At 38.9% G+C, this 20,333-nt stretch overlaps 1 pseudogene; it reads left to right on the top strand.

The window, feature by feature from the left end:
• Positions 1 to 20,333, top strand: part of LOC135207302 (uncharacterized) — a 229,184-nt pseudogene that overhangs the window by 98,269 nt on the left and 110,582 nt on the right.

Genomic DNA, 20,333 nt, shown 5'->3' with positions numbered 1-20,333 from the left:
GGGCGCCTTGGAATGGATTAATTTTCGTATCTTGAGGTACCACTGTATATGTGTGTATATATATATATATATATATATATATATATATAGTATATTATATATATATATATATATATATATATATAGATATATAATAATATATAGAATATATAACTATATATTATATATATATATATATAATATATATATATATATATAGATATTCTATATATATATATATATATAATAATATAATATATATAATATATATAATATAGATAGATATAATATATAGATAATATATATATATCATATATACAAAAAAAAAAAAAAAAAAAAAAAAAAAAAAAAAAAAAATGACTATATATATAATCTAATATATAGTATATATATAATATATATATAATATAATATATTATATATATATAATATATATATATATAATATATAATAATATATATATAATATGTATATATATAATATTATATATATATATATATATATATATGTATACTATATATATAATATATATATATATATATATATATATATATATATATATATATATATATATATATATATCTATATATATATATATATATATATATATATATATATTCTATATATATAGATATATATATATATATAATAGTAATAATATATATATATATATATATATATATAACATATATATATATATATCTATATATATATATATATATATATAATATATATATAATGGTGAGGGCTTTTTGAGATCGTAGGTAAAAACTCTATGTCTGGGTGAGTTGGTCTCGTTTTTTGTCGGCCTATGAAATTATCCTTAAGATCATTATTTCTAGGTAAAATTAATCTAAAATTACCATGAGAAAAAACAAAATTAAGAAAATGTCAGTAAACTGACTCGCTCACTCTACTACAAAAGAAGTGGTCGGCTGGTATGTGAAAAATATAAGGCGAGTGGATCACTACCACGAGTCATTCCACCCATTAGACCTTCCAACATAAAATCCCCACCAGAGAGAGCTGATACTAAAGGGTGATGCGGCCGCTACTACTACTACTACCGACGCCACGGACAGCAGCGCCCCTAGCGGTCATCCTTAATCTATGAACATCTTGTCCTGCAGGGTGGGTTTCATAGGGCGACACGAGCCAATCACCCAGAAATAGATTTTTCCTACGTCAAAATCCCTTTTCTGGGCTCAGCTCGTGTCGGCCTATGAAATAGTACCAGAGAAACAGACAAGATGGGAATAAGGACAAATGAAACCCAATAGTAAAAAAGGAGATATATAATATAAGTGAATCAGGGACATTACAGTATACAAACAAAGTTACTTAAAGCTAACTTATCCTAACACTGTATGATAAAGAAAGCAATCAATATAAAGTACTTAAAATTAAACTTATATTAGACATAGTAACACATAATAATGTAATGGCAAAACAATAAAGAATGATTCACTTAATTAAGATATTTACAAAAATATACAAACACATTGTGTTCTACCCTAGCATAAAAATAAGGGTAGAAACACTGAAGTACATTATATGTACATAACTGGATGATCCCTTAGCAAAAAAATAAGGGTACAATCCACCTATATGATTCTAGCGGCTAAGGCTATAGTATTCAAACGAGTAGCATGGCAATAGGTGAGGCATGTTGGACGTAGGTAGGTAGAAAGAGACCTGGATCTATACTACAACTACTATGCAGTATCAGGAGAAACAATGTTTCCCGCTGCTACTGCAGAAAATTTCAAGATTCCAAGGACTTTAGGTAATGACGTTTAAAGACTGTCGGTGATTTCCATCCAGTATACTTTTTAAGATCCTCAAAGTTTCATATGTTAAGAAAAGTAATTAATTGAGGTGGCTACTCCTCTGATTGTCATGTGCTTTTGGAAATAAGAATCAGGATTGGCTTGTTTAATGAAGTAAAGGATCTGTTGTCTGATTCCTTTTACTGATAAAGTGCCACCTTTTTCTCTCATAAAGAGAGAAACCTGAGGATCTTGAGGATGTACGAGATAGAAAGGCTCTAAAGTTGATACTAGGCAGAGAGAAGGATCTTGCGGAAGTGGAAGGGGGATGACTTTCCAAGGAGCCCACCTTGCAAGGGGATCCTCATTTTTAGCTAAAAAGCTACGATCTGGGGAAAGTAGAAACTTCTCCTGAGGGGAGGAAGGATTCCACATGACCCACCCGCATCTCTGGATAGAGCCGACAGTTCTGAAATTCTGGCTCCTGAAGCCAGGCTTAATAAAAATAACGTCTCTTTTAAGAAGCATTATGAATGTGCAAGACGAGTTGTCAGTATCTGAGGCTAGTTTGAAGGAGGGCATCATTTAAGAAACCATGAAACTGCAGTAGGCCTTTGAGAAGGTCTAAGTCTAGCACAGGCTTTGGGAATAGACGTAAAGTAAGATTCTGTTAGGTCTATCTGGGAAACCCAAACTGAAATATTTTTCTCTTCAAAGCCGATTTATGAGTAGTAATAGTGCTAGCTGCTAAGTTCCGTTTTTTCAAACAAGGAGACCTGAAAAAGGATATAGCTAAGTTAACTGTCATGGTAGTGTTTTGATTCTTTCAGGAAGGATGCTAATTTTTTAACAGCTGAGTCATATTGTCTAATAGTTGACTCTCTTTTATCTGATTCTAGGAAGAGGATGTTTTGTGGATCAATGTTAGCATCTTTGTTAGCCGCAAACTTCATGAAGTCCATAAAGTAGGGTATGAAGAGTTCCTGAGGAAGCGAACACAGTCCTCATTTGTATGATTGCGACAGCTTGGGATTGGAATCTGTTGAGGTCGGAGACAACCCAATTCCAGAAGCAGAGGATACCAGTTGCTTTTTGGCCAGTCTGGAGCAATCAGAGCTACTAGTCCCTTGAAAGTCCTCAGCTTGCTCAAGACTTTCAAAAGAAGATTCACGTGGAGGCATAAATTTTCCTCCACTGATTCCAATCTAACGACAGGGCGTCCGTGGCATAAGCCAGAGGGTCCAGGTTGGGGGCCACATAGCAAGGGAGCTTGTGGTTCGCTTGTGAGGCGAAGAGATCCACTTGGAGACCTGGGACTCTCTGGCATATCCACTGGGAATAGACCCGTCGTCCAGGGACCATTCTGATTCCAGAGGGACTGACCGGGACAAAGCGTCTGCTCATCACATTTCTTACCCCCGCCAGTGAGTGGCGGACAGATGCCATCTGTGTTTGTCTGCTAGCGCAAAGATGGCTATCATGACATGATTCACGTGTTTGGATTTGGACCCTCCTCTGTTGATGCAATGTACTACCACTGCACTGTCCAAAACTAGTCTTAGGTGAGACTTCTTCGGGGGGGGGGAAGGAGTCTCTTCAGGGTAAGAAATACTGCCATTGCTTCAGGACGTTTATGTGAAGCTGGCGGAACTGAACTGACCAAGTCCCCTGAACTTGCTTGAATTGAGAATATCCCCCCCCCCCATCCGGACAGGGAGGCATCCGTTGTGAATGGTTAACACTGGAAGGGGATATTGAAGGGGTACTAATTTGGCAAGGTTCTTCACTTTTGTCCATGGACGGAGCTGATTGCGAAGGATCTGTGGCAATTACTGACAACTTGTCTCGAGATTTGGCGTTTGCTCTCGATCGCCAAACTCGATTTATATCTTTCAGCCTTGCGTTTCAGGAGGATGTCTGTCACTGAGGCAAACTGAAGAGACCTAGGATTCTTTCCTGGTTTCTCCTTGATGTTTGTTTGCATTTGAGAAATTGTTTCACAGACTTGGCTATTTCTTTTCTTTTGACCACCGGAATTGACAGATTGTGGGAAGACAAATCCCATTGGATTCCTAGCCCACTGAAACGAGACTCCGGAGTGAGTCGGATTTCGTTTCGTTTATCTGGAACCCCAGATGTTCCAGAAATTGAACTACCTTCTTTTGTGGCTTTGAGACATTCCTCGACCGTTGGTGCCCAGATCAACCAATCGTCGAGGTATGCTGCTACCATTATCCCTTGAGTTCTCAACTGTTGAACTACCACTTCTGCTACTTTTCGTGGGAAATACCCTGGGGGCTACATTCAGACCGAAGGGCATTCACTTTGAATGAGAAACGTTCTATGATTTCCATAGTTTGAAGCCTAGGAATGGACGGAAGTGTCTGGCTATAGGGATATGATAGTATGCATCTGTAAGATCGATGGAGGTTGTGTGGGGCACGGACGGGGAAGTAAGGTCCGTACCTGCGAGATGGTGAGCATTTTGAACTTGTCGCAACGAATGAAAGAGTTTAGCTTTGACAAGTCTAAGATTACCTTCTTTTTGTTGAGCCTTTCTTTGGCACGCTGAATAAGCGACCTTGAAAGTTTTAGATGCTTGACTCTCGCAATAGCTCCTTTCTGAAGGAGTTCCTCCGCATAATCTGTCAATTCCTTTGATGGTTCCTGATAGAATGATTGATTGGAGGAGGATCTTAGATCCAACTCCAACCCAATCCTTTGGACACGATGCTCTGTGCCCATTTTGCTGAACCCCCACCTGTGACGGAAGAGGAACAGCCTCCTCCTACCTGGGGAGCCTCACTGTTGTTGGGCGGGTTGACCTCCGCGCCCTCCTGAAGTGTTACCTCTTGCAGCTCTTCCTGTGCCACGTTGGCGAAAGTGGCCCCTCGCCCTGCTACCCCTCCCCTATAGAATCTATTAAAGGCTGGGTAGGCCTGGCTTTCGTACATTGAATTGAACTTGAAGGCGACGACTGCGTTAGGAGGTGGAAGGTTGACTCTGAGGAGACAACAGGAGGATGGGTTGCGTTCTGCTTTGAAGTAGACGGCTGTCCCTGTTGTGTAACTGGGACGGCCTGAACAAATTGCTGTTGCTGCTGTTGCTTCTGTAAGGCTGGAACCTTCTTCCTGTCTTCTTTAGCTTCTTACCAGCAGCAGGGGCGGTCTCTTGTTTCCTCTTGGAAGAGATGCCCCATGCTAGCTCTAAGGCTCTGGTTGAGGCCTAGCAGCCTCGTGGTGCACTTCATTCACAGAGGCCTCTGGGAAGAGGTCCGCCACCCCACATGCTGGAAGCTAGGAGTCTATTAGGCTCATGCCTGATAGTTGCCTCCTGCAAAGGACATTGCTTCGGGCAGGTCCATTTCCTTCTAGCTAGGAAGATGGAAGGAAGTCCAAAAGCATCAGCTTGGGACATGTCTGAAGCTGTTGATTTAGCCAGAATCTTGAATAAAGGTTCTGTGGCGTAAGACAGGGCAGCCATTTCCGTAATGATCAGGGAGTTAAGGGACCTCCAAATCTTGTTCGAGCATCAAACTCTGCCTGAATAAGGGTATCAGGCAGTCTTGGAAGCTTCTCGCCAAACTGATCCATTGCGCAGTCTGGCTTAAGCTTACCTATTGAGAAACGTGGCAGGCAAAGTTCTCCCACAATTCTCCAAAGGCTGGGAAGAGCGGAGAAGTAGATTCCGCTTCCCTCAGCTGTGGCATGGGCTCGTCCTTGAGGACTGCCTGAAGAGTTGCTTCCACTATTTTGGTAGCGAACGGAAGAGAAGCCTCCTCCTCCGTCGCGAAAATAGTGAATGGGACTCTTGAATGCTTGGAGTTTGGTGTTAGTACACTCCCAATCCTCCCAGGCAGTGAACCCATTCCCTTCCCGCTGTGCGTGATCCCTACTATACAGCACAGTCTCTCGGGAGATCTTATCCTCTCTAGTGAGAGCAGCAACGGTCAGCCTAGCATACCCAATGAAAGGCTGAGTCAGTCCGGGAGGATAGAACTCGAAGTCCTCAATCCTTCGAGTTTCCACACTCCGGGATAGAAATCATGCCGTCCTTGAAGGGGGCATAAGCGGCCACTCTCCATGGGTTATCCATGGAGAAGGCTGGTAGGGATTCGTAGGGAGGTAACTGTAAAACACCAGTACCTGCTACAGGGGAGCTTGGCTGAGGAGCCTGGTTAGACCAGCAAAGCGGTCCTCGTGCTCTCTAACTCTGTTAGAGAGATCTTGAATGGATTGGCCAGACTGGTTGATGGTGTTTGACAGCTGTGCAAACATCTGTTCAAACTTAGAGCCCAGAGAGCCAACCATCTCTCCCACTTGTTGCATCACAACTGCTGAAAAGGTGGGTGGGATCAAAGGAGCTCGGTCCCGCCACCCCAACAGGAGTTACCGGAGTAGATCCGGTAGATGCCGGAGAAGGCGTTGGCTCGGCCGGAGCGCGAGCCTTCTCCTTAGAAGCCTTGCTTCTAGAGCTCTTAGAGTAGGAAGAGCTCGGCTTTGCCTTCACCGCGTCAGCGTAGGAAGTCGTAGACTTCCTAGCTGAAGAAGACGACGACTTCTTAGAAGTCGTCTTATGCAGAGTCTTCTGTTCTCTCTGTCCCTTCACCTTCGGGGGTACAGAAAGAGCGGGAGAGCGGGCAGGGATCTCAGATCCCGTAAAGCCTTGAAATGAAGCAGAAGAAGGGACGGAGGAGAAGAAGATCCGAAGGAGCACCCAAAGGAAAGACCTTGGGCGCCACCCGACACACCTACCTCAACCAACAAATCCTCTGCCCTACCAACCGCATAGGCTCAATATTCAGGTCCAGGGTTTTTTTTGGCCACATCTGGGACCGGCTCCTGCGTGGAGACGGACCCGAACGCCTGCTGCACCTCCTGCTGAATCGAAGCTATGAGAGGGGCTGCCGAGATGGGGTCCATGTAGCCGGTCGACTTGCCACCGGGGAAGATCTAACGGCCAGCTTCTTGTCAAGAATATACGGCTGGCCCTTGGCAGCGTTCTTCCCGAAGCGCCCACCCAAGCTTCAGGGTTGCCAGGGCGACTTCCTTCACGGCAGGCAGCCTGAAAGAGAAGGCGATATGAAGCTTCTAACGGCGGAGATAGGGTTGAACGAAGCTTAAAACTAAGTGTTAGTAGTGATAAGACCAAGAAAGTCTAAGAGTAGACTTACCCCACCCAACGCTGACTAACGAGGTTAGTAGCAGATGGTGCAAGCCTCCGGGTGCCAAACGATCAGTCCGTTGTGGGTGGTGGCACACGGGGCGGGGGCCTGGGTCCTACTCCTCATGGGCGCAGGGGTCGTAGAGCGTTGCGTTGCAACCTGGGACCTGACAGTTGGTAGTCCTGTAAGTGGAGAGATACATGAGTATCAGGTGCACACTTACAGCCTAACAAATGCTCCGCTGCATGCCGGAGCATGAAAGTTAGATTAAACCAGAGCCCCGCCGTAATACGTGTAGTAACTAGGCGGTTGGAGTTGTCTTAGGCTACGCCGGAGACAGGAAAAAAGATTCCAACCAGGAGTGGTGAGGAGCCATGAAACCACGATGGAGAACGACGGAGATAGTACATAAATTAAATCTAAAATTCACCGTAATATTAGGGTATATCCGTATAACGAAGTATAAAATTTTTCGTCTACTAGAAGAGTGCCGGGTAAGGAGCGAGCTCTCCTCCGTAGCGGAAAACAGGATATAGTAGGCAAGCAACAGACCACTAGTAATGTCCACACCCCCGCCCATGGCGGAGCCAGACTGACCTATAACCAAAGGGGGCCCGGGGCCCCCGGTTTCAGCGGAGGCTCCGTTCGTTACGGTGGGGAGGGGTGGGGGGACTGAGGCAATAGGGGGGGGGTCCCAGCGTAACACGGCGGGGAGAGAGAGAGAGAGGGGGGGTGGCCTACCCCCCCCACTCACTACAGCTACCCGCTGGTAACGGTACCCGAGACAAGTGGTCGCCCTTAAACCCCAGCTGGGATGGAGCTCCAGGCCTCCTCAGAGGGAGAGGGAGGTAGGCTACTGTGGTTGTCATGGCAACCAAGGAGATCCACCAGACCCCTCCCTATACCTGGTAGGGAGGGAAGGGGAAGGGAAAGTAAGGTGCTAAGGGACACGTGATCGCAGGTGGCCTAAGCCGCGATAGCAACACAACCCTAGAGGGGCCACGGAACCAGACTGTACCAACACATGGCACAAGCACCTATAGGCTAGCCTAACAACCCCTAAATAAACAATGATAATACATCGTAAAGGTGGAAAAGACACTTTTAGTAAAAGAGAAAGAAGCCCAGGAGGAGGCAAGCTGTTCTGAAGAACAGTTGACTACTCGGAGCCAGCAGTAGCCGATGAAGAGCAAGAGCTGGGATGCTGGGCCAGAAACAGGGTATAGCCCTAAATACCAAACTAAGAGAAAACGGTAAAGGGCTGTGTCCTAGCTATAAAAACGATGTAATAAACGATGAACGTAAATATAATAAGCCATAAGTATAAGATGTCCCAGTATGGGAGACCGGGAAATCTTAACACGAGGCGGCACACGCCGCCACGAGTCAACCGGGAGACCGTATATGACCTATAAGAAGGAAAATACTGGTCCCTGGAAGACTAAAAAACTGGAAAATACTACTTATGAGGCACTTAACTTAGCCGATGCAATAGCAGCACCGTTCCATCGTAAATGACGAGATAAATCCAAGAAAACAACACGAGAGGAAAAAAGCACTCTAGCGCTGTGAAGCTAATGATTAAGGATGACCGACTAGGGGCGGGACTGCTGTCCGTGGCGTCGGCGGTTAGTAGTCTAGGTGAGTAGTTGCGGCCGCATCACCCTTTTAGTATTCAGCTCTCTCTGGTGGGGATTTTATGTGGAAGGTCTAAATGGTGAATGACTCGTGGTAGTGATCCCACTCGCCTATATTCACATACCGACACTTCTTTATAGAGTGAGCGAGTCAGTTTTACTGACATTTTCTTAATTTGTTTTGTTTTTTCTCTGGTAATTTTAGATTAATTTTACCTAGAAATAATGATCTTAAGGATATTTCATAGGCCGACACGAGGCTGAGCCAACAAAAGAAAAAATAATATATATATAATACAGGCGGTCCCCCAGGGTTACGACCGGGTCCGGCTTTACGACGTTCCGAGGTTACGACGCTTTTTCTTAAATATTCATTGAAAAATCCGCCCTGGGTTATGACGCTTGTTCCGAGGTTACGACGCTGACGCTTCCGACGCTCCGAGTTTACGACGCTTTTAAAAAAACACATACTATGATAGGATAAGAATCCTTTATAGTTTTGCAGTTTCTCTCTCTCTCTCTCTCTCTCTCTCTCTCTTTGTATTTTCCAATGAAAATAATCACTATAATTCTCTCTCTCTCTCTCTCTCTCTCTCTCTCTCTCTCTCTCTCTCTCTCTCTCTCTCTCGACTACAAAGATGTATGTTTTTAGGTAGGATAAATAAAAAATGATTTACTTAGTTTTCAAATATTAATATTTAATTTAAGACAGGCAAATAATATCAATTCATTAAAGAAAATACCATAGTTGAATTAGTAAGAGTTTAGCCTTGATTATTTTAAAATTATGAAGAATGAAGGAAATCCCAGTCTTCTTCAAGTAACTTCCAGTAACCTTTTCTCAAGATTCAGGTACTAAAACTGTCAGATATTATCAAGTTCTGTGACAGCCAGGAGGGGGAAAATTTTGGGGTGTGACAGCCAGGAGGGGGAAAATTTGGGGGAAGAGCTGCAGTGTTGCAATCACGTGGTCCGACATTTTTTTTCCCCCCTCTATCTCTCTCTCTCTCTCTCATTTACTGAGAACTCGAGTTTTTTATTTTTTGTACTTGTACGATTTGTTTTTAATACTTTCAAATAATAATAATAATAATAATAATAATAATATAATAATAATAATAATAATAATAACTGTAATTACAAAATTCATATGTGATAGTATTTTAAAGAAATACAATACGTACTAATCTATCCATGTCACTTTTAATTAAGGTTACTCTCTCTCTCTCTCTCTCTCTCTCTCTCTCTCTCTCTCTCTCTTTTGCCACACAAGAAGCGTTATAAGTATTTTTTGAGAGAGAGAGAGATAAACACACACACTCTTCTCTCTCTCTCATCTCTCTCTCTCTCTCTCTCTCTCTATCTCTCTCTCTCTCTCTCTCTCTCTCTCTCTCGCTCTCTCATCTCCTCCTCTCTCTTCTCCTTTTTACCGAGATTGGAAAGAATTTTTATCGGTACTAGTTTATGTAAAATGTTTATTGATAATTTCAGTATTTAATAATAATAATAACAATAAAACTTTAATTACAAAATTCATAATGGTCGTATTTTTATTTTAAAGAGATGAAAATGACCTTTCCATTTCACTTGTAAGGATAATTCCTCTTTCTTACTGAGATGAGAGAATTTTTACGGTAGATGCACGTTGTTTATTATATTTTCAAATAATAATAATAATAATAATAATAATAATAGAAGTAGTAATAATACGATAACTAATTTCAAAAAAGAAAAGAAAATCTTCCCTTTGTCTTTTTCTGTATCAATTTCCCCACCTCAACTCGAGTGACACTCGAGCTTAACAATGCCATACAATGGTCAACGAATTTAATGGTTTTATTTAATCTTTCTCTCTCTCTCTCTCTCTCTTACTGAGTTGAGATCATTTTCATGGACGTGTATGTAATAAGTTTACGTATCATTAATATTTTCCAATAATAATACTATAAGTACAAAATTCATATCTGAGTATTGTTTTTAAATACAATAATCATTCCATTTCTCTCTTTTAAATACTGTAAGGACAACTCTCTCTCTCTCTCTCTCTCAAATCTCTCCTCGGGTCTCTCTCTCTCTCTCTCTCCAACAAGATACTTGTCATACATCTTGGTGTTTCTATTTCTTCCTTTTATCTCTCTCGCTCTCAGCAAAAGAATTGATAGACAGACAAACATAAACTGCACAGTCCTCTCTTTCTCTCTTCTCTGGAGAAATATATGTATTTATGGGAGGGGGGGGGAAAAAGTTGCCTACAGACATTCATTTCAATCTATTGAAACCGTAAGGAGGTTATTTCTCTCTCTCTCTCTCTCTCTCTTTTGTATTTTAATGAAAATACACAGTAATTTGTGAATACACAGTGTTGCCACATGAAAAAAGTAAATTAGCCGATAATTTTAGAGATACGGCCCTAAGAAATTGCCAATTAGTAGTGAAATTTTCCCTGTGGACATGTTTCAAGAACGTCGTTCCGGCTTACGACGATTTTCTGGTTACGACGCGTCTTAAGAACGGAACCCCTCCCCGTCGTAACCCTGGGGACCGCCTGTATATATTATATATATATATATATATACATACATACAGTGGTTCGTAGGCTCAACTTACGAAAAAACTCGAGATACGAAGGCCAATACGAAAAATTTAACGGCTCTACATAACGAAAAAGTTTTCAGATACGAAAGGTTTCTGAAAGTCCGAGATTCGCCGGATAACATTTTGAAAATCGCGCCCGCGCGCGCCGCCATCTTAGTATACTAGTAGACTTGCCACCATCCTCCTGCTCTCCCATTGGTTCCTGATGCTAGTCGCGGCCATGAAATCCTTCTCTCCTGTTGGCCAGCGTCCCCCCCATCATGCATCTACTGTGTACACGTTGTGGCGTGGCTTGGCCACTCGGTACCAGCATTGTTATAGTACGCACGCGGTATTCGTTTTCGGGTTCGTCAATGTGTAAGTAATATTTAAAAAAAAAGTGACCAAGATCTCTCACATGGGATAAGTGATCAAGGTCCCTCTCATGGGATAACTGGAAACTTTGCAAGGTTGGTAGAATCTCACTCCCTGCTGAACAGAGGGTGTAGACCAATCATTTACAACATGCATACCAGTATGTAGTGTACGTATAATCAAGGCACTTCAGTTTATGTTGAAGGTCAGCAGCCGAACATTTCAGTACCCAAATCAGTTTGCAGAGAGAGCATTTTGGTTGAACAGGGTTTTGATGGACACCAGGGCCAACAGAGTCATGAGGTGCAAAAAAAGAAACGTTTAAATTCTGAAAAAAAAAAAAGAAAAAAAAAAAAAAACTTACGTAAAGTAAAAAAAGTAAAAAAAAGTTTGTTAAAATAAAAAAAAGAAGAAAAACACGGCAGAAATTAAAGTAGATTTTCATAAAGTGTCAATCATTTGTAGAAGAACATACCCCCCAAAAAGGCCTCACACAGGAACATTGTGAAAAGGAAAATACGTAGGAGGAAGAAGCAATCTTCCTTGGATAGTTAACGTTGTTAGTACTTACGTATAGTTTTTTAAAAGTGTACGTACGTTACGTACATATTACATAAAAAAAAAATAAAAAAAAAAATGCCAGAAATTAAAGCCGCTTTTCATAAAGTGCAATCATTTGTAGAAGACAACCCCCCGAAAAGGCTTACACAGGAACATTGTGAAAAACAAAAAGTAGGCAGAAGCAATCTTCCTTGGATAGTTACGTATGTACGTAGCCTCACTCGGAAGGTAAGCTTCCACATTTTACGTTACAGTAATAATATTTCTTGTACGCTAATATGCACTTTATTTACAGGTTTGCATTTTTAGTCTTAATTTAGGTATTGAAATGGTCCAAATCGTTGTAGTATTTCATTGTGTATAGGTCAATTTAGCTTTACGTATTTTGAAATTTAATGGGGTGTTTTTGGAGGGCTTGGAACAGATTAGCCATTTTACATGTAAAATGTGGTCCAAGATACGAAAACCTCATGATATGAAGGGCGCCTCGGAACGGCATTAATTTCGTATCTCGACGGTACTACTGTGTATATATATATATATATATATATATATATATATATATATATATATATATATATATATATATATATATATATATATATATATATATATATATATATATATATATATATATATATATATATATATATATATATATATATATATATATATATATATATATATATATATATATATATATATATATATATATATATATATATATATATATATATCTATATATATATATATATATATATATATATATATATATATATATACTATATATATATATATATCTATATATATATATATATATATATTATATATTATTATTTTATATTATATTATTATTATTATTTATTATATTTATTAGTTTTTATTTATTATTATTATTTTATTATTTATTTTTTATTATATTATTATTATTTATTTTTATTATTTATTATATTATTTATTTATTATTATTTATTATTATTTATTATTATTTATTATTTATTATTATTATATTTATTATTTATTATTTATTATTTATTATTATATTTATATATTATTATTATTATATTATTATTTATTTATTATTATATTTATTATTATTTATTATTTATTTATTATTTATTATTTATTTATTGATTTATTATTTATTATTATTATTATTTATTATTTATTTATTATTTATTATTTATTATTTATTTATTATTTTTTATTATTTATTATTTATTATTATTATTTATTATTATTTATTATTATTTATTATTTATTATTATTATTATTATTTATTATTATTTATTATTTATTATTATTATTTATTATTATTATTTATTATTTATTATTATTATTTATTATTATTATTATTATTTATTTATTATTATTATTATTATTATTTATTATTATTTATTATTATTATTATTATTATATTTATTATTATTATATTATATTATTATTATTATTTATATTATTTATTATTATTATTTATTATTTATTTATTATTTATTATTATTTATTTATTATTTATTATATTATTATTATTTATTATTTATTTATTATTATTATTTATTTATTATTTATTTATTATTATTTATTATTTATTATTATTATTATTATTATTTATTATTATTATTATTATTTATTATTTATTATTATTATTTATTATTTATTATTATTTATTATTTATTATTTATTATTATTTATTATTTATTATTATTTATTTTTATTATTATTTATTATTATTATTTTTTTATTATTATTATTTATTTATTTTTTATTATTTATTAGTTTATTATTATTTATTATTTATTTATTTATTATTATTTATTTATTATTTATTTATTTATTTATTATTATTATTTATTATTTATTATTATTTATTATTATGTTATTATTTATTTATTATTATTATTTATTTATATTTATTATTTATTTATTATTATTAAATTTTTTATTTTGGTATGAATACATAACTAAAAGGAATGCAGGTGAAAAACTTTTCTTTTTGCATAAAATGAAATACGTTACATAAAATGCATCAATAAATACAGATATATAAAGACTTGTAATAAATATAAAACTAAATATAAAATCAATGCAGAATACTCACTCATAATCCTGACTCTTCGTTCTATTCTTGCTGTCTCCCTCCATCATTGAAGAGTCTTTCATTTTTTTCCTTTCGACATGACGAGGTATATGTGGAGGAGGGAGACGCGCGCCCTTACTGCTGATGGGCCGCCGCCCTTCGGCAGCCCTCTGCGCTCTCCGTTGTCCCTAGGGCAGGCACACTCCAATATATGACTGCAGTGTGGTACTTGCGGTCACACTCACCGAACCTGCAAAGAGCTATATTGCAGGTGTGACAGAAGAACCTGGTGTCTCTCCTGCCATTCATATGGCACACCCAGCACCGTTTCTGCCTGCGACCTTCTAGGAGCTCCAGTGTGTGATCCCCTGGCTGCAGCCGACACACAGGGTCCACTATCCGACAAGAAGTCGGAATCTGAGCACGGGCGGGATCATCAAGGGCGGCGGCAGCAGGGGCGGCGGCAGCAGCAGCAGGAGCAGGACGACCGAAGTTGGCCCTCTTAACATCTGCCCTTTCCTCTAGGGGCAGATCTGGTCTTTGGGCAGGGGGGCGGTGATGGAAGGCCACTCATCGGGATTAAAGTTGATGAGGGCATTCCTGGCTATCTCGAGAAACTGGATGTGGGACAACCTCTCGAGGCCTGAATTATAGTACCCACAGTAGAGGATGTAGGCATTCTGGAGGGCCAACTGAAGAATGTATTTGAGGAGCTTCTGTGTCCACCTCCTGGTTCTCCTGGCAAAGGGATAATACTGGATGAGTTGATCAAAGAGATCAACTCCTCCCATGTGCCTATTGTAGTGCCCAATGACAGTAGGCCGCTTGACACGAAACTCCTCATACATAACTCGGCCCTGCCGACGTGTCTTCTTCTGCTGGATGACCTCTTCTTGGATGGGCTCATGACTCCTCGTAATCATGGGGATGAGTCGGACCCCCTTCCAACAGATGACGAGGACGGCTCTCTTCCACCGCCACTCTGTCTCTCCTCTTGCCAGATGTTGTGGCTGGCTAGCAAACCTCTTGAGGACATTCGGGGCCCCACGCACCAACCTAAGGGTACCACTGACGTGCACACCTGCTTCATACAGTTCCTGGGCCAGGGATACCGAGTTATAATAATTATCCATAAATAGGTGGTATCCCTGGTTATGGAAACAATCCTCAAGACCGAACACAGTGTCACGCAGCATGGAGAAGACCCCGGAATACACCGAGAAGTCCACAACGTATCCAGTGTTGGACTCTGTAATAAAGAACAATTTCACACCATATTTCTTTGGCTTCTTGGGGTTGTACACTTTTATGCTCAGATGTCCTTTGTAAGGCACCATCCCCTCATCCAAAGAAAGGTTCTTGCTAGGAACCACGAGAAACGGGCACTGTTCACGAATGTACTCCAACACTGGGCGGACTAAGATGAGGCAATCGGGGTTATTCTGAGGTATGGCCCTTTGGTTGAAGGCGTTGAAATACCTCTCAAACGCCAGGAAACTATCATGGGACATAATGCCAGGCACATTGGGCCTACTTAAAAAAAATTCTGCCTCCAATATTGCCTGACGTCAGCAGCAGGCATCATTCCAAAAAAAATGTGGAGCCCCAAAAAATGCGCCATGTCAGTGAGGTTGCAGCCCCACCAGCTATACGACAATGTCGTCCGTAGTTCGTCACGGCAGTACCGAGCGTAGTCCGCTGCCTCTGCTACCAGGTATTCCAGCAATTCCCACATAAGGAACAGCTGAATGAACCCCAGAGCAGTGAGAGGAACAGGTACGGTGAGCCCAGGTGCTGCCATGAATGGGTGCATGTTAGGTGGGGTGGGGTCCTCCGACCACCCCTCGTCGCTCTCGGACGACCAGCCTTCACCTTGGCTGGCGCAACGCTTTGACCTTCTACGTGCCCGTGCGTGTGTACGCGCACATGCTCGGGCATGGTTTCGCACTCGAAACCCCCCCACTGGCCCATCTCCCTCACTTTCTGTGTTGTCGTCGACAACAAAACTAGATGACGACAACTCCTCCTCCTCCTCCTCCTCCTCCTCCTCCTCCTCCTCCTCATACGCACTAAAACCACTGAACTCCAACTCACTTTCAGCCTGTGACCCTTGTACGGACATTGGGGGCAAATATTCGTCATCAATAACATCGGGAGTGATGTCCTCGTCACTAGATGACCAACCGCCATCAAAATGAGGACTTGCGATATGTCCTTTGGTTCGAGGCCTCCCAAATGCCTACGAATGCCCCTCAGGACACCCTGATGCTTCCTAGGGGTTGTAAAAGGCACACGTGGCACACGATGTGGTGCTTGAACACTTTAGGCCACACGAGGCCGCATGGAACAGTGTTGAGGAGCGAGGTCATCTTGGGTGCTTGGTCCCTCACCAGCATCCAAGTCCAAAATACGTCTCACACGATCCCTCCTGAGAGGTAAAATGTGCCTTTCGTGCTCCATTCGATGTTCAGACATCTCTATGTACGTCTTCTACCACACAAATACTCAAACTCTCGCAAAAGTTCGGCAAAACACGATTGCTGCAAAAGATCACTCTCGGATGACGCGTCACTGATGCTTGCTGGTGCGAGGAGAAAGCATTTCGCTCATGCGCACCTGGGTAACGCTTGTCAACAAAACAACAGCTTGATGCGTGAGCTCCCAGCATCCCTCAAGGCACGTGATTCAAAAGTTTTCGCCTAGTAGGCCTATAACTATTTTTCCGCGAATTTTTAAAAAAACTATTTTGCGTTGACGTACCATACGTCAGTTAGGCACCCGACAGACAACTTTCATCGACGTTTAATATGTCCAACTGGCGTTTAAGGGTGAACACAAGGATTATGTTCCTAGAGAACTTGCGTTAATTAAAAACGCATTATTTAAACATATTTTTACCATATGAAATAACAGGAATAAGGGGGGTTACGTTCCTGGACTTGGGGAACTATGCATTTTTGATAAGTGCAACCAAATTGGATAACAGCAACATCCGTTTGGTGTATTTCAACCATTGTACAATAGTAAACTATTACCCTTGTTATGTTATAAATGACTGATATATTTTTTATGTAATAACTTTATTTTCTATAGATCAAAGATCAGCAAGGAAATATGCTGTTAAATTTAAACCAAGTTGTAGCTGAAGCTGAAAAAATTGTTCAAGCTGCTAATGACTGTTATCGTGCACCAGCAACAAGGATAAAACTCGAGTCAAGTTATGCCATCAAACACAACTGTAGATAAAGTTGAGAGAAAACTATAGGGCTTGAAATAACAAAATTTACTGTTATTGTCATGTAAATAAAAGATAAATAACGTAAAGCTCGTATTACAATGAAATCAAGTGAAAATAGCAAGCAGAATCATGTCTCCTTTTTTTTTTTTTTTTTTTTTGTTTTTTTTTTTTTTTTTTTTTTTTTTTTTTTTTTTTTTTTTTTTTTTTTTTTTTTTTTACGTGATAAACATGCTCCCAACAATCTGTCAACGAAAAAATAATTTAGTTCACAACGAGGCTTATTCAAACTGTATTTCAACTTAAAAATACATTGTACAGTGGACCCCCGTAATTCACGTTCTCCAGTTTCGTGGACTACACATTCGCGGATTTCTCTCGGGAACGTTTCCCCGCATTATTCGCGGAAAATTCGCGCGTTCGTGGTATTTCTCTATGAGAAATGTTCACAGATTCCTGGTGTTTTTTTTTATCAATTTCATCATAAAATGCACTTTTTGTGATAAAACTATTATAAAAACCAAGCATAAAAATTTTTAGTGGTTTTTCTTGAGTTGTAACTAAGAAAATAGGTTGTTTTTAGCGTTTTTATAGGTGTTCCAAACATTCGCGGATTCTAACTATTCACGGGGGGTCTGGTATGCATCCCCGCGAATACAGGGGGACCACTGTATAATGAAAAATGACCTTGTTTCATATAAGTACAGTTCTAGATATCGTTTATGCTAACTAGAACCAAGAAAATTCACACACAACTGAGTTAAATACATACACTATTATTGGATACAGTGAAGACATGTATAACTTTTTAAAAGATTCACGGAAAAGATGCATATCATTCGTTACGTGTGTAATTATACGTAGCCATCAGTAGCATGACATCGCTCAATTATTCCGATGTCATAATGAAGCTGATTCTTGTTTTGTGTTGATTTTTTTTTTTGCTTTATTAGTAAAGCAACAAGGATAAAACTCCAGTCAAGTTATGCCATCAAACACAACTGTAGATAAAACTGAGAGAAAATAATTTTAATGAAAACTATTGGGCTTGAAACAACAAAATTTACTGTTATTGTCATGCAAATAAAAGGTAAATAACGTAAAGCTCGTATTATAATGAAATCAGTGAAAATAGCGAACAGAATCACGCCTTTTTTTTTTTTTGTTCACGTGATAAACATGCTCCGAACACAATCTGTTAACGAAAAAAAAAATGATTTTAGTTCACAACGAGGCTTATTCAAGCCATATTTCAACTTAAAAATACATTGTATAATAAAAAATTACCTTGTTTCATATAAGTAAAGTATCTAGGTATTCGTTTATGCTAACTAGAAGCAAGAAATTTCACACACAACTGAGTTAAATACATACACTATTATTGGGTACAATGAAGACATGTATATCTTTTTAAAAGATTCACGGAAAAGATGCATATCATTCGTTACGTATGTAATTATATGTAGCCATCAGTAGCATGACATCACTCAATTATGCCGATGTCTTAACGAAGCTGATTCTTGTTTAGTGCATTTTTTTTTTTTTTTTGCTCTATTAATATATAAAGAAAATCTTTCACTTTATTAATAAATAAACAAAGTTTTTCCCGTTATTAATACTACATACTGTGTTATGTCTTTGTTTATGTCGATGGCCGTCGTCTGCAGCACTGATGCGTGGGCGATTTTTTGAAAACTACGCTCAGGCACCAATTCACGTCAAGTTGAAATTTGTGCAGTTTTTAAACAAAACATTTTTGAAATATTTTCAAGCTCGCGTTAAATAAAAAACGCGTTAAATTAAACACGGAATAATTAAACACATGTTAATTGAGAGGTGACTGTAAATGAAAAGAGGAAGATATGCAAATGCACATGGTGAAAGAAAAAATTATAAAAAAATTTTCCTACCTTCCACTGCAAATGCACATGTGGTGAAAGAAAAAATTATAAAAAAATTTTCCTACCCTCCACGAGAAGTTGAAAATGACTACAAGACCGTCCCCGGTTATCGCGGGCTTGGTTAATGGCGATCGAGTTTATGGGTGCCATAACAGACCAAGTTTCGGTTATCAGCGCCTGATAATAGAGTTATGGCACCATAACATATGCCTAACAGAGGTGCCATTAACGGGTTATCCATACCATTAACCAAAACTTGGTGCCATAAGCGCCATAATTGCTGTGTTTTGGTTAATGGTGGTTTTTGCTTATCAGCACCCTGCCAAGAATGGAACCCCTGATGATAACTGGGGACTGCCTGTGTTTTTTTTAATATTTCTTTGCAAAATTTCATTTACAACCGACAAGACAAGAACTAAAACCAACAGTAACCCCTTGGTATATTTATGAGCAAATTTATAATAAGACATCATATGAGACAGAGAGAGGCAGTGCATTCCACCTCGAAGTCAGAATCACCACCGAGCTTGCATGAACTGCCGAGTCTTGATTTTAGCCAGTGTAAAAGTTGCCATTAGTGAATTTCTGGGCTATAGAAGTATTGGCACCTCTTTCCTGCCCGATTCTTTCCAAATCAATGGCACTTAATATTGGTTATCTACAGGATCAATCCGTCCACCATCCCAAACCTGAGAAGCTATCTATCCATTAAGGGTTAACCAGTTATCACACAAAATTCGATTATCTGCGCCATAAATCGCAGATTTTCAGTTATTGGCAATTTTTGTCTATCATCAAGCCATGGGAACTGAACCCCCACTGATAATCGGGGACTGCCTGTATGTATATATTACATGTGAACTTGGGTAAATCTGGTTAATGAAAATAATGATGCTGATAATTTGACATTTGATCTTCAAACTTTGACCTGCATTATTACATTACTATTAGGGAAAGATTGTTAGTATCAACTTGAAAAGGTCCGTTAAATATGTAATTGGCTACGAAGAGCGCAAGCCAAACAAAATTTGTGATGTTGACTTACAGCTCTCAGTTGTATT

This window comes from Macrobrachium nipponense, chromosome 32 (assembly GCF_015104395.2).
Source record: "Macrobrachium nipponense isolate FS-2020 chromosome 32, ASM1510439v2, whole genome shotgun sequence".
Classification (NCBI taxonomy): Eukaryota; Metazoa; Arthropoda; class Malacostraca; order Decapoda; family Palaemonidae; genus Macrobrachium; species Macrobrachium nipponense.
The sequence above is the reverse complement of the archived record's forward strand: the minus strand, read 5'-3'. Positions and strand labels throughout refer to the sequence as shown.